Source organism: Melanerpes formicivorus, unplaced genomic scaffold (assembly GCF_026170545.1).
Source record: "Melanerpes formicivorus ecotype bairdi unplaced genomic scaffold, bMelFor1.0.p_v2 SCAF_115, whole genome shotgun sequence".
NCBI classification, from domain to species: Eukaryota; Metazoa; Chordata; class Aves; order Piciformes; family Picidae; genus Melanerpes; species Melanerpes formicivorus.
Genome location: NW_027142467.1, coordinates 733,001 through 757,491, shown reverse-complemented (window position 1 = coordinate 757,491; position 24,491 = coordinate 733,001). Strand labels below are relative to the sequence as shown.

Genomic DNA, 24,491 nt, shown 5'->3' with positions numbered 1-24,491 from the left:
CTGGCTGAGGGCCTCCAAACCAAGCCCTGCCTCGAAGGCCAGCCTGAGCTGCCGAGGTTTTCCTGGATGGGCGGATCACACGGCCCTTGTCCGGCTCTGCCCCAGCGGCTCCCCCGGCGCTGCCCCGCTGCCAGGCGGGCCGCCGCCCCACACCTGCCTCCGCGCCTTCCCGGCCCTGCCTAAGCGGCACCGCCCCGGGCGCCTTCGCACCTCCCGAGGCCTCAGGCGACGCTCAGCGCCGGCGCCTGCGGGTACCGGGTCCGAGCACACGCGGGACCGCCCCCCGCAAGGCCCCGCGCTGGCCGCCGCGGGCAGGCTCCCGGGCCCCGCGCTCGGGGGCGGGGGAAGGTGTGTGGGAAATCTGGCTCACATCCGGGGAACGCGCAGCGGGCGCGGACGTGGAGAGCGCGGGCGGGGCGGCGGCGGGGGGCGGCGCGCGGGGGCGGCGGCGCGGCCAATCGCCGCCGCGCTCTCATCGGTGCAAACAGGAGCACAATGGAGCGAGCGGCGGGCGCGCTGCAGCCAAGCTTGGCGCGGGCGCTGCGCGGCTGACGGGTCAGCCGACCAATGAGCGGCGACGCGTGGCGGCGGGCAGCCAATGAGCGCGGAGCGGAGGCGTGCCCGGGCGAGGTTAGGGTGTCCTTGCAGGGTGCTGGGCTAAACTTCACCAAATAATAGCTGTTTGTATTTGGGCGGCCGAGGAGCCATTTTAGGTAAGTTCTGCCCCGAACTTTTGGGTTCGCCCGCCCGGCGCGGCCGGGGGCGGCGGCGGGGCGGGGGGGCGGCAGCGGGACCGCGTCGGGGCGGCGCTATGAATGAACTCGGCGGCGCGGGCGGCGGGGCTGGGGTGGCCCTGGCCCTGTCATGGCTCCGTCCGCGGGGCCGGGCTGGCCCTGGCCGGGGGAGCGGTGGCGCCCCCTCGGGTTCCTCCCGCGGCCTTGTCCCGGGGCTAGGGGCCGGCGGGGTGGAGGGTGCCGACGGTATCGATGGCGGGGGGGATCCCGCGGCCCCTCCGCCAGGCCCAGGGAAGGCCGCGCCTAGCCGGCGCCGGGCCGGCAGCTCGGGGCCCGGCCGCCTCGCCCCCCGCTGCCGCGGCGGCTCCGGGGCGTGCGGGGGGCCGGAGGCGGGGCGCTCTCCCCCGGCGCTGCGCGGAAGCTCCTCCCGGCCAGGAAGGGGGGAGCGAGGCCCCCGGCCCCGCGCCGCGCTGCGCGGCTGCAGCGCTGTGTGTGATGCGGGCTGCCGGCAGCCTGCCCGCGGGGCGCAGCTCTCCGCTGTCACTCCGGCCGCAGTGTTCACGAAAATCGATAATTAAGTCTTTAAACTTCGCGGGCGGGGGAGAAGCGAGTCCTTTGGCAGGCTGGAGGCCCCGGGGCACGGGTTTGCGGCTGCCCGGCCCCTGCCGAGCAAGGGCACCCGGGGCGATGCTGCGGGGGGGCTCCGGGGGAAGGGTCGTTCCCTCGGCGGCGGGCCCGGCCCTGTCTCCGGTCCGTCCCTCCCGGCCTGCTGCGCGCGGAGCCGCCGCGGATCTGTTGTGACATTGCAGCCATGTCACAACAGAAGCATCACAGGCACGTCGGAGCCGCGTCTCGTCCGCGCTGCATCATCACAGCGGGCGCCCCGCAGCCCTGCGCCCGCCCTGCTTTCCTGCTTGCCCGGTGGAATCCTCCCTCTCCCCGTGACTTTTGCAGGCCGTTGAGGTGGATTTTAGGCTTGATCGATGAGGTCTGTAGGGTAAACGCTGCAAGAGAGCCGCACGCGAGCGGAATATGGGGAAATGAAGAGGAAGCATCTCTAGTATGGCAGCCTCGGGTGCCCCTGCCTGGGAGCAGCGGCGGGGTCCCTCCTTAGCGATTTGCCTTCCTGACAACTACGCTAAACTCCCAGTAAAGTCGGGGACTGCGGATGCCAGGCAGGCTGCCTCGGCACACGGGGAGCTGCTGCTGCTTCTTGGTCTGCTGCCCACCTTTCGTGGGATGAAGCTTTTCAGCAATTTCGCTGTGAACAGTGCTCGATGTATTTCTTCAGTGAGCTGGGGTGTTTTGAGCCCAAACTTCGGGTTTGTCCCTTGTTTACCTACTGCTTGGGAAACGCAGCAAATGCTTTGGGGATTGGAGAATGAGGGGAGAGGGGTGGAGACCGTTCGCTGTGGTGGAGCACGGGGTCCTGTAGGTGTGTGCAGGAATCGCCCAGCAACTGCTCAGAGGTGCAGGCTCCCTGGCAGAGGTCTGCTGGGGGAAGAGGGATGTGTTTGTAGTTATTAGGTGTCCACCCCGAGCCCTTTGTTCGCTTGCAGGGGTGCAGATGTTTGGCAGCCAGTGCTGCTTGTGTCTTTGTAAGTGGTGTGGGGTCAGTTGCATTGGGGTGTTGCCAGAGGAGAGGGACCATGGAGCTCTGAGCGAAGTGCTGCTGTTGCTTCTGGGCCCCACGCAGATGATGGCACAGGAAAGCCTTACTGCTTCTTGCCCTTTGTTTACCTCATCCATGCAGGAGCTTTGCTGTGCTGCTTTGCAGGGAAATTGTTGTTTTGGTCCAGCTGTTGAAGGATGAAGCAATAACAGCGTGGTTTTGCTCTGGGAGTAAATTCTTCCTGGAGCAAATAGGTTGCTTCTCTTGAGGCTTCTGGCCTCCAGTCGGGTTGGTTTTGCTGAGGGTTTCCACTGGGTTCCAGTTGTTTAGGGGAAGACTGATTCCTCTTTTGCCACAAAGCTTAATGTTGCTGTCTGTTTGCTTTTGGAAAGCTAGTTCCACCCTTCCTCTCTGAATGGGTCCAGCTGCCTGAACTTGCAGGTCTGCTTCAGCAGTGCTGGATGTCCTGTGAGTTTCCTGTGCTGTGAAGATGGGAAGCATGCAGCAGTGAAGCTGATCGATGTTGTCCCTCCAGTGCCTCAAGCTGTAAAGCGTGACAGCTGGTTGAGCTGCAGCCTGTCAAAATGTCTGCAAGTACCTTGGGCAGCAGAACTGGAAGGATGTTCTGTTCTTCTGATAAAAGCCAAAGTCAGTGCCATGCCTCAGAGATTGATCTTGGTTTGCTTTCACTTTGGTGAAGTTTGAAGCCCACCCCTCAGCTGCTCATGTCTACCTGTTGTTTCATTCCCTCAAGCAGAAATACTGCCTTCCCTCTTGCTGAGAGGGTAGTGGCAGCTCCGTGCTTGGGCTGGTGTGGGTACATTCAAAAGCAGCTTGGTGCCACTCAGGCAGCTCCTGTGGTGCTTCTGAGTGCCTGCAGTGCAGGCACAGCACATCTTGTGGAGGGTGGTGTTGGGGTCCCTCGTGGCCTTGTTCTGAGCCTTGCTGTCTGGTTTGGTGGCATATGGCTTGAGTTTACCTCTCACTCCCTTGTCCTGTGTTTTGGCACGGGGGGAGAGTGGCTCTGTGTAAGCTTTTGGCGCTGGAGCAGCTGGCCCTGGGTGTGTGGGTGTTATCCCCAGTGGGGCTGCTGCAGGTATTTTCAGGGTCTGTTGATTTCTGGTGGCTTGGTGGAGGAGGCTTTTGATTTTCCTGCCTGCTTTTTACCATCTTTCTTTAAGAAGAGGCAAATCTCTGCCTTTTCCCTCACCTCTAGAAATGTGGCCTCAGTAAGGTTTAAGGTTTAGTCTTTTTGAGAGATCTTTCATATTTTCTTAAGAGCTTCTCCAAAGACACAAACTCTTACAGGTGGATGATGCAAAGGGTTTCACTGTGTGCTCTTTCAAGAGGAGTTTGCACAAGCAGGTGCACTTGTTTGTGGGATGTTGAGAGCTCTGCTGGCAGAGCAGGCACTTGTTCTGTGCATGGAGCTGGGGTGTGCTGGCCTGTCCGGGGCTTGCAGAGGTAAGAGCTGGTACTGTGCACGTCGGCGAGCAGAAGCCTGCCTTGTGGGGAGGGGGGAGGATTGATCAGCCTTGCACTGCTGTGCAGCCCTTGCTGCAGGAGTGTGGACTTGGTGTGTTGGGCCTGGGAAGCAGGCATGCCTAGGGAGGCCTCTCTGAAATGGTCTTAAAGGAACACTGGCAAGCACAGTGCTGGATGTCTGACTGGGCTTCGGGGGCAGCTGGGAGAGCTGGGGGGGTTGGTCTTGTACATAGCAGTGCAAATGTTTCTCCTCTCATCCCCAGCCTCCTGCTGGGGACAGTGGAGTCAGTCTCTGGTGTTGGCGATTTCACCCTGCCCTGTGAGGGCAGAGGCAGAGCTGTTGGTGGGGGCACAAGCGGTGGCCAGGGCAGACGGTCTGTGTGCAGGTGAGCAGCGGCACTTGCTGCGGGCAGAGCGCTGGCAGCACGCAGGGTTTGTGTAGGGAGCCCTCTGCACCCTGCCATGCCATGGAAGCAGAGGTCACTTCCCCCTGGGGCTGCTGGTGGTGCCGGGGCTGCGTTGGCAGCGTGGTGGGACCAAAATCTCCCAAGGAAGGGCAGGGCCCCTCGTGTTGCAGCATTCTGTGCTGGGCACTGCTGGTCCCGGACAGCCCCCAGCGAGCCGCGGCCGGAGCGGCAGAGCCGGGGCGAGGTGACCGAGCTGCCAGCAGAAGGGAAGGATGTGCTGCCGCGGGTGCCGGCGCCGGCAGGGGAGGTGTGGAGGTTGCTAATCTCGGGGGCTGGTGCAGTGTTTTCCGTGTGATAGGACAATGCTCCAACTTTCCCTTATATGGGAAAATCTGGTGTGCAGCCCAGCGAGCTGCCGTGTGTGGCCACTGATTTGGGGTGTTGGGATGTTGGATGTGTCCAGTCAGCCTAAGAAGTAGAATGGACTTGGGGTGCTGTGGCTGGGCTGTGGTGTTTGAGGCAGGTCCCTCACAGATACCTGGGGAAAGGTGGTGCCTGAGCCTGAGCACTCTTGGCTCCTTGGGATGTCAGCTGAAAGTCTGGTACCTGGAAGCAGGGCTCCTGCCCTACACTGCCCTTGGGCCCGGTGCTCGGAGGGGAGCAGGAGCCTTGGTCCTGTTGGCATGGAGAAGGTCAGCAGAGCACTTGACCTGTCCTTTGTACAAGAACCTTCCCCCTGTGGAGGAGGAACTGGCTGGAGGTTAAAGGGTTTCTGTGCTGTAGCCCGTTGTCTCCAGGGAATTCCCAGCATGCAGTGAGTACAAATCCTGCTCTGCCAGGAGCACAGCACTCTCCAGTCCAGGAAGGAAAGTGAGACCTTTAGCAACCAAGTCCCAGGCCCTCTGTTGTTCACCTGGGCACTGGAGATGTGCTTGCAGGGCTGCACTGGGTGTGGGTCTTGCCACGATGGGGAGGCATTGGCCTGGCCAAGGGGGGTGTGTGGTGCCCTGGTTTCCCTGTGCCTCTGAGGGAGGCATTCCCAGCACCTCTCTAGCAGCCCTAGCTTTGTGCAGCCCTGATGTTGCACAAGTACAGGCACTGTGTGAGCTGCTTGGTTGTTTTGGGGCTTTCCTGGGGCTTTGGGTTGGGTCTGGTTTGTTTTAAACTGTGCTTTGACTGTTGAGATGAAGTTTAGACCTGAAGCTGTCTTGACACTGGTCTGGCTCTTTCTGCCTTTTGGCTCAGTTGTTATGGGAGGTCTGGGCTGAAGTGCAGGTAACTCCTTGCTTCCTTCTGGGAAGATTTTGCTGGAAGCAGTGAAAGTTTACACTAGGAAGCATGGCTTTGAAGAGTTTGTGTGTCCCCTAACCATGGTTATAGAACCATGGGGTCTCTGGAGCCCTGCTTTGCCTCGGAGTGAAAGGAGGCAGCATCTGGGGTCAGGCTGATGCTAACCCAGCCCTGTGAGTCGGCTGCATGTCCCTACCAACGTGCATGTTGGCAGGGGAGGGACAGGCAGGCAGTGGAGGGGCAGGATGGCTCTGTTGGGTGTCTTGGGTGGTCCTGAAGCAAGTGTCACACAGGAACATGAGCGTGTGGAGAGCCCCCCGGGCCCAGCGCTGGGGGGGGAAGCACAAAGCGCTTGTAGCTGCTCTGCTGCCAGGGGCAGGGAACAGCAACTGCAGCACCTCCTGCCCTGAGGGCTGCTGAAACCCCCCAGGGACGAGACCCCCACCCTTCCCCAGGCAGCATGGCTTTTGCCAGGAGTTCAGAACCAGGCCCTCAACTTAGCAGCCGCCACACAGGACCAGGCCTCTGCTCTGTCCTGAGTTGGTTTATGTCCTTTCTGGGTTTCATTTCACACGTTAACTTCTGCTCAGTGGCTACCTTTGAAGGTGAATTCCAGCCTTGTGTGCTGGTGTGCCACATGCAGGAACAAGGGTGATGCAAAATGAGTGGGGACTTTCACCTCTTTGAGGTGTGGGTAGGGCAAGTCTGGGTCCTTTGGGCAGCATTGATGCCTTGTTACATCTGTGCATCCAGGCAGAATGAAAGGCAGCCCCAGATACAGGAATAAACACTGGTGCTTCTCTGTAGACATGCTGTGAGAGTGCTATTTTTGCATGAGCCACTGCCTTGGCTTCTCTAGGTCTTTTGCATGGAGCACCTTTAACCCTGAATGTTTCATCTGCTTTGCTTGAACTTGAAATGCAGGTGTGACAAAGTGGAGCTGAAGTGTTTGGTGCCTGTGAAATGAGGATGAGAGGAGAGAGCCATTTGCTCTTGATGACTTCTATATATGTGCATGGTGCATCCTGGCTGTGCCCTGTGCTGGCTTGCCTGGGAAGGAGAGCAGTGGGGTGTGGAACACAGCCTTCTGCTCTTATTTGTATGCTTCTCTGGTGCTTGCTTCAGGGCAGGCAGAGCCCTGGCTCTCAGGGATCTTTGCTGTCCCCGTGGGGTGCCCCTCACCGGGGTGTCGCAGCTCTCCCGGCATGCGCTGCTGTGCATACAGAAAGGCAGGTTCCCTGCCACTGCAGGCTCTCCTTGCTGGGCTGTGGGGCTGTGGGGAGGCTGGCTGAGGCAAGGCCTGTGCCTGCTGGGAAGGGGCTGAGGTTTGTGGTTACCCTGATTTCTTCAGAGAACTGGTTGGAGAGCTGGGGCCAGCCATGCCGAGTGCTCCGCCTCCGTGCTCTAGAGGGTGAGAGTGTCTGCCTGAGAATAGGAACTGCTGTTGAGGAGCTGGGCCAGCCCCACGTTCTGCTTTGAAAGTGAGGGCTGGGGTGCTGAATCTGGAAGGTGAAGGAGAGTAGGTGACTGTGGGCACAGGCTCTTTGAACTCCAGGAGTTGTCACTGCAGCAAGAGCGGCCTCGCCAGGAGCCCTGCAGTGAGGTGAGGCTGCTGGCTTGCAGGGCTGGTGTGCTGGGCTGGGTGCAGGTGTGCCCACAGCTGAGGGGCACAGTGCCCTCTGAGTGCAGGTGTGGTATCTGCAGGTGCTGCTTTCTGCTGGTCACTGCTGAGCCTGACACCGGATCTGAGGAGCTCTGGTCAGTGCTCCTAGGTCCAGCTCTACCTCCTGTGCTTTCTGCTGCCCTGAGCTGGCAGAGGGAGATGTCTGACATGAGCAGAGTGCATTTCTGGACCTTGTTGCATGTTAGCTGCTCCAGAGATGGCTGCTGAAAGAAGGGGTGAGAAAAGGAGCAGCTAATGCAGGTATGGAGAGAGAGGAGATGTGGAAGCCGTGTTGGCAGGGACTTGTGAGAGGTGTGTGCAGTAGAGACATGGGTCTGTGGGGCCTGTGCTCTGCAGCTGGGTCCACAGTTTGCTTGTCTGGCCTTCATCTTGCTGCATGCCCACAGAGGCTGATGTCTTTAGGCCTGCCAAGCAAGCAGAGATGAGAGTCTTGGTGGTCTGGTGCTTGCCTGCTGCCTAGTGACCCCATGGGGATGGTTTGCCCCAAGGGGCCTGGGCATGGTGGGTGTCTGCTGTGTCAGCACCTGGAATGAATGCAGCTTGTCTGCAGGAGAGGTGTGTGGCAGCTCTGCCTGTGTGCTGCTCAGAGGGGCTCAGGGTGCTCTGAGGTCCCAGGTCTCCTTGCAGAGGTGGTGCTCTGCAGTCAGTGTTTGCAGCTGGGCTGTGCCCCCAGCCCCTGCAGGAGTGGCTCCGGCCCAGCCAGGCTGATGCTCTCTCCAGTGCCCTGTGCTGGCCTCTGACTGAAGGGCTCCCTGTGGAGGGGCAAGAGGGGATGAGCTCTCCATGTGCACTCTATCCAAAGCAGCATTTTACTTCTGGGCAGGACTTTGGGGTATCAGAGAGCTGCCTGCAGCTGCAGGGGGAACCCAACCTAATGCTGGTGATGCTCAGACATCCACACATGAGCACTCAATGAATTTCTTTTGGGCTCCCTCTCTTTTGACTCTCCCTCTGCTGCTGAAGCATTTCTTGAGATGATGAAAAAGGCACAAATGCAGGGAAGGGCTGAGGTGCCTGGAGAGAAGGTCTCCTTACAGGGGGCATCTGAACTCTGGAGAGTGTTCTTCAGAGTAGCTTCAGCTGAGGTTGTGCAGAAGTTGTATCCCAGAGAGTTAAACTCAGACTAACCAGGAAGACTCTAGAAGTAGCTGTGAGGGAGTGACAGCCCTTGTAGGGCAGAGCAGCTGGAGTTGGAGGTTCCTGGAAGGATGTGGCCCTGAGGGCTGTGGGGCAGAGGTGCTGTTCCTGCAGGGTGCTCTTGCCCCGTGTTGGGAAGCAGGTCTGATGCTTCAGTGTGCCAGTTCTCAGGCCTGCAGAACAGGAGATTTCTCTCTGTTGCTGTTTTGGGCTGAGATTTGCTGGTTTCTCTCAGCATGTGCAGGCAGAGCAGGTGCCCTGAGCATACAGTGAGCTCAGGCAGGGGCTGTTGGGGATGTCACCTTCCTTGCCTCCCCCGGTGCCTGGCACTGCCACAGGCAGGGCTCTTGCAGCCAACCTTGCTGCCCTCTCCCGGGATGTGGTGGCCTGGGTTTGGGGCACTGACAGGGCAAGTGCAGGAGCTGCACTCCAACAAGGCAAGAACACCAAGCAAGTGACCTCTGTAAGCTGGTGGAGGCTCACCTGGGGAGTGAGCACTGTAGCAAAATGTCCTTCCAGCCCTCTCTGTGTGAGAGAGAGCACAGACCCAGCTGGGGCTCCTTTGTCCCTTGGCTTTTGAGACCCTAAGGGCCAGGATGGCCAGTGCTGCCCAGCCCAAAGGACAGCTGCCTGCTCCTCACACGTTGAGATGCAGCTTGTGAGCAGCCCTCAGTGCCTGTGCTTGTGAGATGTGACCACGGGGCAAAGCAGGGCTGGCCTGAGCTCACCTCCTGCACTCTGCACCCCTCCCTGCTCTGTTGCTCGTACACAGCCAAGGCCTTTGGCAAAGCAGTGGTGTCCATCCTGCTTGGGAGGTCCTGGAAACACTTCAGATGCTGTGCTCTTGGAGCCCAGCTGCCAGTGGCTTTGCCATGTTTCAGTCAGCCCCTGGCTTGGATGTGTTTCCTGGGGCACCTTCCCGTGGGCTGGGTGAAGCAGGGGCAGGCTGGCAGGAGGGCACACAGCCTGGGCCACCCTTTCACTTTGCTGTGGTTGCAAGAGGGCAACAGGGAATAACTTGGAGCCAGTAGGTGACAGCTGCCAAGGGGGCTGGCAGGAGAGCAGGGAATGCAGCACGGAGGGCTGCAGCAGGGAGCTGCAGCTGCTGAAGAGTGACAGAGATGCCTGAAGGAACTAACTGCAGCAGGACTCTGCAGCGGGGTCTTCATCACCCTTCTGAGCTGTGACTGCTGCTGTGCCATCCCAGCTGGAAAGCTGCTCTGGGTGTCAGATGTGCCTACTGCCCAGTCTGGAGGTGTGTTCCAAGTGCTGCTCCATCCTGTGAGCAGCCCTGCTCTGGCTCTGGAGCCCTCTGCTCTGAGGGCTGCTTTTTATCCCCATTCTGCAGTTGGAAACAGGACCACAGAGGGCTCTGATTGCCTCTGAGGAGCTGTCTGCAGCGGGGCAAAACTGTTTCCTGGCAGCTTGGGTTTACTGTGCAGGATATTGACAACAGCAAGAGGAGATCTGTGCTTCCAGGAATGCCATCTCATTCCTTGGCCTGGGGATAGCTTGACTTTGGTGTTCTCCTGTGTGTGGCTCTCTAGCAGTAGCTTCATAAAAGGTGCTTGGAATTAGTCAGCAGTCAAGGTCTGCCAGTTGAGCTGCCTCTTGCACACCTTTCATTCTGAAGGTGTTGTGGGCTAAATTGTGTGCCTGGTGGCATCTTTACAGGGCTGGTGACCCTGAGGATGGACTTAGCTGCCCAAGTGAAGTTCCAAGTGCTTGTGTCTGAGCAGTAAAAGGCAGCAGGAAAATGTGTGGAGTGTGCAGAGTGCTGGTTCCTCCTGAGACCTCTCTATGGCTCTTGAGGGCTGGAGAGCAGCTGAGCTGTTTGCCCTGCTGCAGGAAGGCTCTGAAGCAGCTGGCAGCAGCCCCTGTGCTCTCCCAGCTCCAGCAATTCACAAGAGACTCTTCTTACATTACTGGGCAGTCTCTCTCCTCATGACCACTGGTCTGGAGGTCCAGGAGGAGCTGTGCCCACAGGTCCATTTCTGTGCAGGGATAGCAGGCAGGCACTTCAGAGAAGGAAGCCTGCTTCCAGCACAAGAGTGTGTCCTCAGAGCTGCTTTGCCCATTTCCATCTAAAGTGGATCCAGGGCTGTGTTGTCACTGCCCTGAGGCTCTGCACAGTCCCCTTGGCACAGCACACACTTCCCTGGCACACGAGGCTCCAGATAGACGACAGAGAGGGGAATCGATCCAGCTGACCAATGTGATCGAGTATTGCCCCAGGATTGCAGGCCTGTGGTGTGAGCACAGCACAGCAAGGTGAAGCCTGGAGAGGAGGAGGCTCAGGGGTGACCTCATTGCTCTTTGCAACTCCCTGAAGGGAGGTTGTAGCCAGGAAAGGGTTGGTCTCTTCTCCCAGGCACCCAGCACCAGAACAAGAGGACACAGTCTCAAGCTGCGCCAGGGGAGGTTTAGGCTGGAGGTGAGGAGAAAGTTCTTCACATTGGGATGTGCTGCCCAGGGAGGTGGTGGAGTCACATCCCTGGAGGTGTTCAAGAGGGGATTGGATGTGGCACTTGGTGCCATGGTCTAGTCATGAGGTCTGTGGTGCCAGGTTGGACTCGATGATCTTTGAGGTCTCTTCCAACCTTGGTGACACTGTGAAGGAAAGGAAAGGTAGAAGTGCCTAGCAAGGGAACTTCTGCAGCTTACATGAACTTGGAGAGCATCGCTGGCAGAGCTTCATTGGTTCCTGAGAGTTACAGGTTATTGGTCACACTACTGATGTCACCTGAGGCTGTTGATGCAGGTGCATGTCCTGTTGTCCCAAGATAACTCTCCATGTTTATAGCTACCAGTGCCCTGCTTTAGTTCCATGCTGCAGGCACAGCACTGTTTTGCTGCACTGCTGGCTGGCTCTGCACTTCTGCTGAGCATGGCCTACCACCATGGCAGGCTCTAGGCCTGCACTGCCAGGTTGCTCACCCTGCTCCTTGCTGGCATTGCCACAGCTCCATGCCTGGTGGAGGAGCAGGTCAGGTGTACAGTCCCAGACTAGGGGAGAGGAGTTGCCCACCAGGTACCTTTTTGGTTGCCTGCAAGCTGTTTTTGCAGCTGTGTGAAGCTGTCCCTCTGGCCAGCAGGCAGAAGCAAGGCTGTGAGCTGCTGCCTCCTGCCCGCAGTGAGTACCTGAGCAGGAGGAGAGCTGTGGGCAGCTCTGCCAGGGGCAGTCTGCCATGGGCTCTGTGGGTATTCAGTGCACCTTGGGACTCTCCAGCAGCACAGGGATGCCAGCACTGCCTTTCCCCTTACTTTAGAGTAGGGAATCAAGTGCTGGGAGCATGATGGGAGAAGGGGGAAGGCTTTGTGGCCGCTGGCACAGCCTGTTCACGTGTCCTTCCTTGTTGACTTGCTGCTGGGGCTGGTGCATGAGTGGAAGGACAGCTTGGCACTGGAAAAATGGCTTGTTAAGTGTGGGCAGACAAGGAGTTAGTGTTGCCTGGGTGGAATGCCACACCAGTGTTAGTGTTTAATGAGGAACAGAGGCCTGGCAAGTGGCAGGTCAGTGGGATGGGCTCTGCTGGTGTGGCAGCAGCTGGGGCTGGTGATGCTCTTGGCAGGGCAGGCAGGTTGTGCTGGTGGGGAGGCACCCTGGGGAGCTGCTGCAGGCCTCTGTGCTGCACCTCTTCACACACTGGTGTGCTCATCCATGAGTCTTTGACCCGACACTGCTGAGGGGGCCCTGGGTCTGCTGGGTGCCAGCTCTGAGGCTTGGGCTGCCTCCCTGGGCTGCCTCCCTGGGCTGCCTCCCTGGGCTGCCTCCCTTCTCTGCCTTGGCAGTGAGCTCTGGAGATTTGTTTTCTTTTCCCTCTGCTTTTTGCCTTGATGCTGAGGATTAAAATCCACTGCCTGGGGCTTATGAGCAACTGTTTGAAGTGGGGCTCGGCCTGCTGATCAGAAGACAGCAGACAGAGGCTTGGGAAACCTGCTGGCTCCTGGCAGCTCTTGCACAGCAGGGCAGTGGTGGAGGAAAGGCTGCCAGGCTAGCACCAGGTGCATCCCCCACTGCTGACAGCCACCTCAGCCCTGCCAAGCAGCAGTGCCTCCCTTCACTGTGAGCTGCACAGGCAGGAGAGTAGAGACCAGTATTTTAGGGTGAGCTCAGAGCTGTTTTCCCTCTCCAGCCACAAGCTGGAGCACCACGTCTTGGTGTGCCTGCTGGCTGGCCAGGCACAGCTCTGTGCTGTGCCTTCACTGAGCCAGCCCAGGGCGTTTCCAGCCCTCCTGCGGCTTTCCCTCCCCTTGTGCCTTGGTCCCTGCTTGCTGCCGTGCTTGCTGGAGTCAAAGGGAGCCCTCTGTTCTCAGCCCTGTGGCACTGTGCAGCTTTGAAATAACTGCTGAAGGTCGTTGTGGTTCCAGCTTTGGGTTGGGAGCTCCGTTTGAGACCTCTCCAAAGAGGAGCTGTTGCAGGGTTTGCCACGTGAGCTTGCCGTGAGAGGCAGCGAGCGCAGCTGACTGAAGCTGCAGCACCGGGGGCTGCCTCCAGCCCGCCTGGCCTCCCCTGTACTGGTGCCAGCACAGCATCCTCTCTGCAGGGACAGCAGCCTGGGGCCTGGCATGGCTGAGAGCTTGTCTGTGAAGGCCTGGGAGCAAAGTGCTGGTGCTGAGCAGGCTCTTTGGAAGGGGAATGCTGTGCATTGCTGCTGCATCCCTTGCGCCGTGGGGCGAGTGGCAGGGAGGTTGTGGCTCTTTCACCTACCCGTTGCAAGGCTGTGGGGTTGGTGGAGCTGGGTGTCCTGGCAGTGGCTTGGCTGGCAGGATTGCCACCTGCACTGGGTGTGCTTAGCAGCAGAGGGAATGGAATGGAATAGAATAGAATAGAATAGACGAGGTTGGAAGAGACCTTCAAGATCATCAAGTCCAACCTATCATCCAACACCACCTAAACAACTAACCCACGGCACCAAGCACCCCATCAAGTCTCCTCCTGAACGCCTCCAGAGATGGTGACTCCACCACCTCCCTGGGCAGCACATCCCAATGGGCAATCACTCTCTCTGTGTAGAACTTCCTCCTAACCTCCAGCCTAAACCTCCCCTGGCGCAGCCTGAGACTGTGTCCTCCTGTTCTCAGCTCCTCTGGCCCCACAGAATTAATTCCCCTCCCTTCCCCCCTCCTTTTTTTTTTCCCCCAAGATGAAAATATCTTCCTGCATCTCCTGGAGCACAGCTGTGACTTCCTTGGGGCTGGCTGTCAGTGTGAGCTGCCCCAGGACCCCGGCTCCTCTCCGAGGGCTGTTTGCTCCCAGTCTTGGGCTCTGTGTGTGCTTCTTTCTGCCTCGGTGCCCTGGGCCTGCCGTGTGTCCTGCTGAGGGCGGTGGGGGCCGGCCAGGAGGGTCAGGGCTGTTGTGAAAGAGAGCACGGGGCTGCTCCTTGTGCCGCCCAGCCAAGCCTCTGCCGCCGGGGTGCTGGGGGAGCCTTGTTTCCCCAGCCTGTGCACACAGCTCTCCGTAGCCGCTGCTCGGGAGGCAGAAGCTGTGCCGGAGCTCCCGGGCTCCCCAGCCCCCTGCCGCTGCCTCTGACTAAACCACTGCGTTATTTTTAACTCGGAAAAATTGCAGCCCAGGATTTGCATTCTCTGCCCCCGGCGGAGGGCTGGAGGCAGGCTGTGTGGAGGGAGGCTGGGAATGGGCTGCTGGCTGCGCAGGGCTGCTGCCGGGGCTCGGCTGCCGCTGGGGCTCGGCTGCTGCCGGGCTGCTTGCGTGCCCGGAGCCCCCGGGCACAACGGCAGCCGCAGCCTGGCCTCCCGTGCGGCTGCAGGAGCAGCTGCGGAGGCCATCCTGCCGCGGAGGCCATCCTGCCGCGGAGGCCGTCCTGCCGCGGAGGCCATCCTGCCGCGGAGGCTGTGGCGGGAGCCGGGCTCGGGGCTGCTCTCCTGCCAGCCTGCGGACGGGCGGCTGGGGGCAGGGGCTCGGGATGCCGGTGCCGTGCCGGGAGCCTCCGGCTGCTTCGCCCGGCGGAGGAGGCTTCGCTGGACCACGCAGCCCTCCTCCCTTCGGCTCGCCGAGAGCTGGCTGGGAGGAGCCAGGCGGAGAAGTGTCGCTCTTGTGCGGGTTTTCTCCTTCCCCCTCCCCCAGCTCTGCCCCTTCGCTGCTTTGCGGGCGGCTGCCTTGTCAGCGCTCGTCTCCCCTGCCCGCATCTCCCCGAGTGAGCAGGACCACCTCTCAGCATCAGTGGCAGGGCTCCGGCTCTGCAGAGCCCCTTCTCTTCCCCGTGCAGCCCACAGGAATGTGGCTGCCTGAGTCCCCCTGGATTGCAGCACAGACGCTCGGGCTTCAGGCTCTGGTAGCTCTGCCGGCTGAGACGTGTCTGTGCAGCCCTGCCTGCAAACGGCAGCTGATCAGGTAGCGAGAGCCGAGCAGCACCAGGGGGCTGCAGATGTCTCTGCCTCTGCTGTTTGGTGCACCGGAGAGGAGCATGGCTCAGGCCTCCTGCTGCTCACCTCAGGCAGGGAGGGTGGCTGCTGCCTGGGCCCTGTTAGGTTATTCTGGGGCTTGCTGCCTGCCTTGCCAGCAGGAAAGCTGCAGAGAGGGGAGAGTGCTCTGGAGGCCACCCTGATGGGCAGGTGCTGCGAGGCCCCAAGTGTCTCTGCTCCAGCTTGCCTGGGAGAGCCTGCCAGAGCCTATCAGTCCTGGCCTGTCACCTGCTACTCTTGTGCTCCTGGTGATGAAGGCAGCAGGCTCAGGGCAGTTTCACAAACCTCTTGGCAAGCAATGGAAAGTGCTGCTTTCCCCCAGCTGTCTTCAGGCAGACACAGGCACCCTTGCTCCTCTGGGAGTGAGCTGTGCTTGCTTGCCAAGGCTGGTCCTGTCCCCCAGCACACTGATTCAGCTTGGCCTGACACACTTCTGGTCGGTGTGCTGATGCAGGAGGCTCACCAGGCTGTGGGAGGGGGCATGGCACGAGATGCTGATGCTGTTCTCTGCCTCTGACCAGTGCCAAGTAGCAGGGCTCTGGGAGCTCCTGCTGGAGCAGCAGCACTAATGCCTCAGCTCTGCTCAGGCCTGGAGGCTTTCACATAGTGCCTGACTTGGCTTGGTGTCATCTCTGCCTGCTGGGAAGGGCTCCTGATTACCCTTCCCTGTCCTCAGGGCTGGAGGTTTCTTGTCAGGCAGGAGACACTGCTCCATGGTGTTTGAGCCAGGGGCTGCTGCCATGGTGACAGCAGAGCAGCTCTTGGGCTGGCAGGGCTGGAGCAGCTCCTCTGCCCCTCGAGCAGCTGCTTCTGCAGCTTGTGTGGGGCAGCAGGGGGGTCCCTGCCAGCCCAGAACCCCCTTCACTTGTGAGACAGGCTGATGAAAGCTCTTGGTTGTCTCTCTGCCTGCACCTTTTGCTGGTGCCTTCTATCTGGAAGGGCTGAGCAGGCCCTTTGTGCTGTGTCTGTGGGTGCTGCCTGCAGCTCTGTGCTGCTGGGAGTGCTGGCTTCTGCTCTGGACAGGTCTGGAGCTTCTCATCTGCCTGCATGTTGACCTCTGCCAGTCTTTCTCAGGGCAGAGTAGCTCATCTTCTGGTGCCAGAGCAGCAAGGATGTGCTGAGCATCCAGCTGTACTCTGTGAGCCTGGCTTGCTGCTGGCCTGGGCAGCAGGCTTTGACCCTGTACCTCAGACTAATCCCTTCAAGCTGTGCCCAGGCCCTGAGCAGACACAGCCTTTGTGAGGTGTTCAGCAGAGCAGGCCTGTCTGTCTGAAAGCCAGTAGGCTCATGGCATGGCTGCACAATTCTCTCTTCCTTACCTGCCTGCCTTCCTGCCTGGCCTTTGGGGCTGCACAGTGCTGGGCCTGCTTGGGATCTGTATTTGCAAGGGACCCTTTCTGTAGTCACATCTGTAGGAGAGAGAGGGAAAGGCCACTTGACACTGAGGAGCTGAGAGAGGCTTGCACTGTTCATCTGTAAGGTCTGCTGACAGGTGGAGGTTGGACACTTCTTAATGCCTGCTTGCAGTGAGACCTTGTCCTTGTCACCCCTCTGGAGCCTGGGCCAGGAGCGTGGTGCCTGGGCTGCAGGGAGCAGGCCTGGCAGGCAGACTCAGCCCAGAGAGGGTGCACCTCCAGTGGGGAGAGGGCCAGCTGTTTTGGAGCATGAGTGAGCTGTGTGGAGCCAGCTGAGCTGCTCTGGGGTACTCCTCTGGCTTGGATGAAGCAGAGCCCCCCCAGCCTGGAGCCTGGGGCCCTGCTCTTGAGTGCCTTGGAACCACAGTGAGGTCATCTGCCAGGCTGCAGTGTAGGGAGAGCAGGGCACAGTGCTGCTCTCAGTGCTGGGGCAGCTCCTGGTGAGCTGTGGAGCCCAGCCCAGCTCCACAGGCTGCCAGGCAGTGCTGGGAGCCTGCAGGGCTGGCAGTGTGCTCCTGCCTTGCACCGGGAGGAGCTGCTGGAGCGGGGCCAGGCCTGGGCCACGGTGCAAGGCTTTGCTTTGCCGGGGGGGGAGGGGTGTGTGTCTTCTGACCTGGGACCTGAGTGTCCCAGGGACCTGCTGAGAAGCAAATGCAGCTGGATGTTGGTTGCTTGGTGGAGGTGTGCTGTGCACATGCAGAGTGCTCAGTGACTTCCTTGTGTCTGTGACTGTTAGTCATGGCTGTGGCCATGCACATGGCAGCTCACAAGGGGCTGCTCCTGATGCCTGGCTCTGCTCTGTGCTGAGGCAGCTCTGAGGGGCTCTGGTGCAGAATCTCTCCTCAGAAGGTGCAGAAGAGCAGTGCAGCTTTCTGAGTGTGCTGTTGCCAGTGTCTGGCACAGGGGGGGATGTGCCCTCATGTGCCTGGGGGTGCCCCTTGCCTGTGAGCGCTGCTTGCTCTGTGAATCCAGCTCCCTCCTTCTCCCCTTGGAGAAGGCCACATGCCCCTTTTGTTCAGCTGTCTGAAGAGGATCTGGGCTCCCTAAGGACACCAGCTGGGTGCTGATTTTCATTTGAAGTGCAGGTATTGTTTCCTGGCTGCAGCTCATTGCTACAGATAACATCTGCCTTGCTCCCCTTTGAAGCAGGAAGCCACCTGCCCCTCTCTGGCAGCTGAGTGTGGACCTGGCCTGCAGGATGTGCTCTAATAAAGGGAAAAAAAGCTCATCTGTGCTGAGCAAGGAACCTTCTTGGGCACATGCCATCAGTGTCTGCAGAGGCTGAGGCCTCTGCTTTGTCTGGGTCTGTGGCCCTTTGGCTGCTGGGGACAAGCCTGTGGCCAGGCCCTGGGGCTGGGCAAGGCTGTGCTCACACCTGCCCAGGCCAGCTCTGCTGCCTGCCTGCTGCCTGTGTGCTGGGGCTGGGCTGGCCTCAGCCACCTCCAGCTGCAGCTGTGCCGTGGGGTGGGGGTCTGGGTGCACCACAGGCAGAGAAGAGAGGGCAGGGCTCGAAGGTAGGATCCAGGGGAGCAGAGCTGGGCAGTGAAGGCACCGCAAAAGCAGGACTGCATTCAGAGCTGCTGCCTCCTGCTGTCCTCCCCATGCTGCAGAGGTGATTTCCCTGCAGGAAATGAAAGCTGCTCCTGGGATAAAGGCCATGAATAAAACTTTCTTCCTGCAGTGCTTGGCCTGGCCCTGGCTGAGGGCTGCTGGAGCCTCTGGCTGTGCAGCATGCTCAGAGGGCCAGCTGTGAAGGGCTGCCCTGGGGGAATGCAGCCTGCACTCAAGAGGCTCTGCTTTGCAGTCTGAAGCCATCCTGGGGCCCATCCTTGGTAGTGCTTGTGTGGGTACCTGAGGGGCAGGTGCAGGAGCTGGGGAGAGGGATGGGCTGAGGCAAGGCTTGCTGTAGCCCCAGGGGGGAAAGACAGGAGCAGCCCTAGGTCATGTCTTGGTTTTGTGATCATGTCAGGTTAGATAAGACCTCTAAGATCATCAAGTCCAAGCATAAACCTAAGACTAAAGCACCTCCCTAAGCACCATGTCTGCACATCTCTGAAATCCCTTCAGGGGTGGAGGCTCCACCACTTCCATGGGCAGTCTGTGCCAGCTGCCAGCAGCTATTCCAGGGAAGAAACTGTTCCTCATGTCCAGTCTAAGCCTCCCCAGCACAACCTGAGGCCTGTTCCTCTTCTGTCACCTGACACTAGGGAGCAGAGCCCAACCCCCACCTCAGTCCAACCTCCTCTCAGGGAGCTGCAGAGGGCAATGAGGTCTCCCTCAGCCTCCTCCAGGCTGAACAGCTCTGGGTCCCTGTCAAGGTCCGGAGACATTAGATGTCTCGGTCCAGAGACACAGTTCTTTTAAATATTCCCGTGTTGTGAAATTAAAGGCACAAACGAGGCCAAAGTATCAACAGCTAGACTATTTATTACATAAAGAAAGTGGACATAAGAAAGGAAGAGGGAGAAAATAGAGAAAGTGGACATAAGAAGGGAAAGGGAGAAAAGAGAGAGAGAGAGAGGGACGAGAGATAGAAGAGGAAAGGAATTATATTACCACACCCCTCATCCCCCCCAAGATAAAGTCTGTGGAGGAAAGGTGCTGCAGGAGATGTTGGGTTTGTAGAGAAACCGTGGTGAGGCTTTTGCTGGAGAACAGCTGTGGTCCTCTGGGGAGATGTTGGGTTGATACAGGAACAGTGCTGAGGCTCCTCTGGGCAGCCTGGGTCTGTAGAGAAAGGATGCTGAGGCTTGGCTGGAGCTGTGGTCCTCCGGGCAGCTTCTTTCCTCCGGAGCAGCATCGTCCCGGCTTTCTCTTCTCAGCGGCCTGGCCCGGCTCCTGTGTTTTCCTTCATCTCCGTTTTTCTCCCCGTTTTTCTCCTCTGTTTCTCTCCTCTGTTTCTCTCTACAAACCAGCAGTTGCTCAAGTCTTTTATACGGTTTTTTAGTCCTTAGGTATGTAGTCAAATATTGTCCCTCAGGAATTCCAGTGGCAGGAAATCTGTGTGTTTGGGCAAGACCCTGGCTGGAGGAGGGGGGAATCTCCGTCTACCCTGTCTCCATCCAGACAAGGCTCAGGAAACAGGTGGTGATTATCTTGCCCTAAAGGTGTGATGGCTGGGTCCTTGGGTCCATTGTTGTAGTCCCGTGTTATCACGATGCAATCACAAGCTGATTTGCATCCAGGATTGGTGGACAGGATTCTTTCCACCTTCTTTCCAGTGGCTCTGCTATCACTTTATCTTTGTTGACTCACATAGAGAGAGACAAACTTATTAGACTCTCACAGTCCCTCAGCTGCTCCTCACAGGCTGTGAGAGAGAGAGCCTTGCAGCTTTGCTGCCCTTTGGACATGCTTCAGCTTCTGAGTGTCCTCCTTGTGAGGGGACCACAGCTGACCAACAGCTTCATCCCCCTGCCCCACTGCCCTGGTCCTGGGCCCTGGGAGCTGGCCCTAGGCTTTCTGGAGGGCTGCACTGCACAATCGAGTGGAGCAGCAGATGGGAGAGGCCACCTGCAGAGTCTGCTGGAGGGCAAGCAGGGAGCCAGCAGGGATGGTGCAGACCCTCTTGGTGCCTGTTCTTGGCATGTGTAACCTGTGGGCACCTCCTCTGCTTGCTCTCCCAGGCTGCTTTCAGCTGGCTGGCTGTGGGGAGCACCAGGCTGGTGGGCCAGGCTGGCTGGAGCTTGTTCTCCCGAGCTCCACTGCAGTGTAGGTCAGTCTGGGCTGGTGCTGGTGTCCTGTGCTAGAGCTCCTCTGCACAGGCAATCCTTGCCTGGCTCTCAGTGTCTCACAGAGCCTCAGGCTGGCTTCTCTGTAAGGTTCCAGCAGGAGTGGATGCTTTTGAGGAAGAGGTTACAGGAGGATGCAAAAATGGATCTTTTGCCTGGCCTTGTGGAGATTGAGCCAGGCTCAGCAGGGCAGGAGAGAGACTTGGGGGTGCTGGTGGACAAAAAGCTCACCAGGAGCTCTCAGTGTGCACTTGCAGCCCGCAAAGCCAATCAGATCCTGGGCTGCAGCAGGAGAAGTGTGGCCAGCAGGGCAAGGGAGGTGATTCTCCCCCTCTGCTCAGCCCTGGTGAGACCCCACCTGGAGTACTGTGTCCAGTTCTAGAGCCCCTATTGCAAGAGGGATGTGGAGGTGCTGGAAGGTGTCCAGAGCAGGGCCAGGAGGATGATCAGAGGGCTGGAGCTGCTCTGCTGTGAGGACAGACTGAAGGAGTTAAGGCTGTTCAGTCTGCAGAAGAGAAGGCTCCCAGGTGACCTCATTGTGGCCTTCCAGTATCTGAAGGGGGCTACAGGAAGGCTGGGGAGGGACTGCTCAGGATCTCAGGCAGTGATAGGACTAGGGGGGATGGAATGAAGCTGGAGGTGGGGAGATTCAGGCTGGAGGTGAGGAGGAAGTTCTTCCCCATGAGAGTGGTGAAGCCCTGGAATGGGTTGTCCAGGGAGGTGGTTGGGGCCCTGTCCCTGGAGGTGTTTAAGCCCAGGCTGGCTGAGGCTCTGGGCAGCCTGATCTAGTGTGGGGTGTCCCTGCCCATGGCAGGGGGGCTGGAACTGGATGATCCTTGTGGTCCCTTCCAACCCTGAATGAAACTATGAAACTATGAAACCACCATTGGAGTCCCACAGCTGCTGTCAGTGTGCCCTGCTCCCACTGCCCCCCAGTGAGGGCAGGCAGCAGCCTGGGGCTGCCTCTGTGCTGCTGTACTGGAGAAGTCTTTCTCTCAGGTCCAGTCCTCATTCTGCTGAGCCTCAGACAAGGACCCCCAGGCATTCCATGGGCACAGATTCTCCCATCTCAAGCAGCTGGCAGCTGCCTCCCAGCCCTGCTCCAGTGCAGCTCTCCTCCTGCAGTGCTGTCCCTGGCCTTCATTTCCTTGGAGCTGGTAGTTGTGGCCCCGAAGCCAGGCTGCAGTCCAGAGGCTTCTCCTAGCCCAGGGCTCCTGGCTGTTTCCTTTTGGCAGCCCCTCTCTGGCTGCATCTCTGGGCTTGTGCTCAGCCCTAGCTCTTGGTTTGGGGGAGGCTGTGGAGGAGGCTGCTGAGCTCCAAAGGTCCCTCTCAGCCCCAGGCTCCAGCTGCATTCCAGGCCTTCCCTTGCCATCAGAACTGCCCTAACTCAAATTGTGGAGCTGGGCCTTGTGACAAGACCTGCTGTACAAGAGATCACCTGCAGCCCCTCCCCAGCCCAGCTGCAGCTCCAGGCTCCCCTGGCCCTGCCTTTCTCTCTGCTTTTGCTGCAGGCAGCAGACCAGGCCCCACAGCCACCAGCCAGATGAAAACAGCCAGCCCAGGCTCAGCTGGAAGCTCTCTCAACCCTGACTGCTTGTGAAGAGCTGTAGGGAAGAGAGACCGAAGCTTTCTGTCCACGCCAAAGGTTTCCCTCAGCCCAGGACCCTTACCAGCCCCTGCTCACCTCCCCAGCTTGGCTCTGGCAGTGGCACCAGGCTCTCTCCTAACCCCAACCCTTGCTTGCCCTAAAGCAGCCATGTCCCAGGGAAAGGTGTCTCTTGGCAGCTGCTCCCCAGCCCCCCTGGAGCTCAGGGTACCATTTGCTCTCAGCCCAGCCCCAGGAGCTCCCTTCCAGCCGGGCTGTAGGGAAGGCTTCCGAGCCCTGCGCACCCAGGCAGCCCCTCCCCAGCCCTGCAGGAGGCTCAGCCTTGCCTCACTCCCTAGCCCTGGCTTTCCAGCTGAGCCTTGGCCCAGCCCCAGCCATTTCCCCCCTGAAAGCTTTCTCCCAGGTGAGGCCCCTCCCAGCCCCTGCTTTGCTCAGGCCTCCCTTGCCCTGCTGCACCTCTGGGTTCTCTCAGCCCTGCCCCTGGGACTCCAGGAGCAGCCTGGTCCCCGTGGCCTGGGGCAGTGGCTCCTCCCAGCCCAGGCTGCTTGGCAGCTGCCAGCTGCTCTTGCAGCCCCTCTCCAACCCCAATCCAGCTGAGCTCTGGACTTTGTCTCAGCATTATCCCAGCCCTAATCTTCTGGCTGACCATAGCACAGGGACCTTCTCCTGGGGTGCTTCTGCCAGCCCAGCTGTTTGAGCAGCCCCCAGCTGCTTCTAGGGAGCCCTTCCCAGCACCTCCAGAACTGCCCAGTCTTAGTTCTACATCTGAGCCCCAGGCAAGGCTCCCAGAGGAGTCCTCTCCCAGGTGAGGTGTCACAGCAGCTCCCACTGTGGCAGTGCTTTGCCAGCCCCCCTGCCCAGCCTGGCCATCCAGCCCCTGCTCCAGCTCCCTGGGCTGAGCTGGGCTTCCTGCCCTGCTGCCTCCCAGTGTTGGATGCAAATGTCTGCAGTTTGATTTTCCTCCCATCAGAGCCCTGCTCTTTCCCAGGGGAGCAGTCAGAGGGGGGCTGGCAGCCTGACCTCACTGCCCCTGGCCTCTTCCTCCTTCCCTCTCAGAGCCTGGCACTGTGCTTGCCAGCACAGGCAGCCTGAGCTCCCCAGCTTTGGATTTGGCCTCTGGCCTTGCTGCTGGTGTGCAGCAGTGGTGGGCAAGGCTTCTGTGGAGCAGCTGCCTACAGGAGGTCAGGTAGCAGTGCTTGTGCAGCCTCCACTGCAGCAGCATCAGGCCTCTGAGTGCCTCCTCTGGTGTCCTGTCAGTATCCTCTTGAGGTGTGAGGTGGTGCTGGGGCACAGCCAGGGCCTCTGAGCACCCCAAAGAGAGCTGCTGGTCAGTGGGGTGTGGAACAGCTGCTCTGACCTGCAAAGGCTTGAGTGGAAAGGAGCCAAGAGCAGGTTGCTGGGTGCCTGTGGTGAGGGCTACCAGCTCTGACCCAGGCTGCCCCTCGGTGCCCAGCAGTGCTGTGTGCCCCTGGTCTGGGAGCTGCTGCAGGCTGGGGTGGGAGGTGTCAGCAGCATGCCTCTGGGGCAAGATCTGCATGGTCCTGGGGTGGAACTGCAGCCTCTCAGGCTGGAAAATTGCCTCAAAAATACAGGTTTGAGGTTTGGGCTCTCTTTGAAATCCTTTCCTTGGGAAAGCAAGAGCTGCAGACTGCTGCTGGGCCAGGTGGCTGCCTCTGGGCTCCCCTACCCTTGCTCTGCCCCAGCCCACAGTGCTCCCAGGCAGCAGTCAGTGCTTGCCCTCCCTGGGCAGCTCCCTGAGCTGCTGGGGGAGCTAACAGCTGGCCCCAGGCAGGGCCCTGGGTTGGGGCTGGCTGGAAGGAGCACACAGCAGCACAGAGCCAGCCAGCTGCCCACTGCAGCACTGCCCTGGGGGTGCTCTGCTTCTGTCCTGTGTGCACAGCCTTGGCCCTGCTGACTCAGGACCTGCAGCTCCCAGGGTGAGCTGGAAGGCCAAAGGCATCCTGGGCTGCACCAAAAGATGTGTGGCCAGCAGCTCCAGGGAGGTGGTTCTGACAATCCTCTGGGGAGACCTCCCCTGGAGCACTGCATCCAGCTCTGGAGCTCTCAGTACAGGGAGGACATGGACCTGGTGGCCACAGAAATCATGGAGGGTTGGAGCAGCTCTGCTGCAAGGCCAGGCTGAGGGGGCTGGGGGTGTCCAGCCTGGAGAGGAGAAGGCTCCAGGGAGACCTTAGAGCTGCTGCCTGTACTGAAGGGGCTCCAGGAAGGCTGCAGAGGGACTGTTCCCAAAGGCCTGCAGGGACAGCACCAGGGGCAATGGCTTCAGAGCAGATTGAGCTTGGATGTGAGGAACAAGTTCTGCCCCAGGAGGCTTCTGGAACACTGCAGCAGGCTGCCCAGGGAGGTGGCTGAGGCTCCATCCCTGGAGCTATTCCAGGTGAGGCTGGAGAGGGCTCTGGGCAGCCTGCTCCAGGGGAGGATGTCCCTGCTGGGGGCAGGGCTGGGACTGGGTGAGCTGTGGAGCTCCCTTCCAGCCCAGAGCTCTCTGTGGTTCCATGAGGAGTGAGGCAGCCCCCCAGGGCCTGCCAGCAGCACCCCAGGCTGCTCACTACAAGGAGGTAGTTACTCTCCAGCACTACCAAGCTCTGCTAGGTTTGGCAGGCAGCTGTGGGGGCTGGGTGGTGCCTGGGAGTTCTATACCCCCCTGGCTGCTGCACTGGGTGCTCTGCTGGGTGCTGCAGGCCTGTGCTGCAGCAGGCATTGTCCCAGGCAGGCTGAAGGGCAGGATGCTGCCTGCTGTGCTGCCAGGGCTGTGCAGCCTGCAAGTGAAACTCATCTTAGAGAGCATTGCTGGAGGCTTTGTTGTCTTCCAAGTTGGCAAACCTGGCCAGAAGCTGCCTCTCAGCCTGGGGGCTGCCTGGGGGGATGGCCCTGGGGGTGCCCTGGGCTGTGGGAGGGCAGCTGGGAGCTGTGCTGGCCCAAGGCTGCTCCTGGAAGGCTGCT

The 24,491-nt window shown here is 59.7% G+C and overlaps 1 protein-coding gene across 7 annotated transcripts in view; it reads left to right on the top strand.

The window, feature by feature from the left end:
- Positions 1–475: 475 nt before the first annotated feature.
- Positions 476–24,491, top strand: part of CHD6 (chromodomain helicase DNA binding protein 6) — a 99,888-nt gene continuing 75,872 nt past the window's right edge. For all 7 annotated transcript variants that reach the window (XM_068167300.1, XM_068167303.1, XM_068167299.1 and 4 more), the window contains exon 1: positions 476–713. The gene's annotated coding sequence lies outside the window, so the exon portion shown is untranslated. The remainder of the gene's footprint in view (positions 714–24,491) is intronic.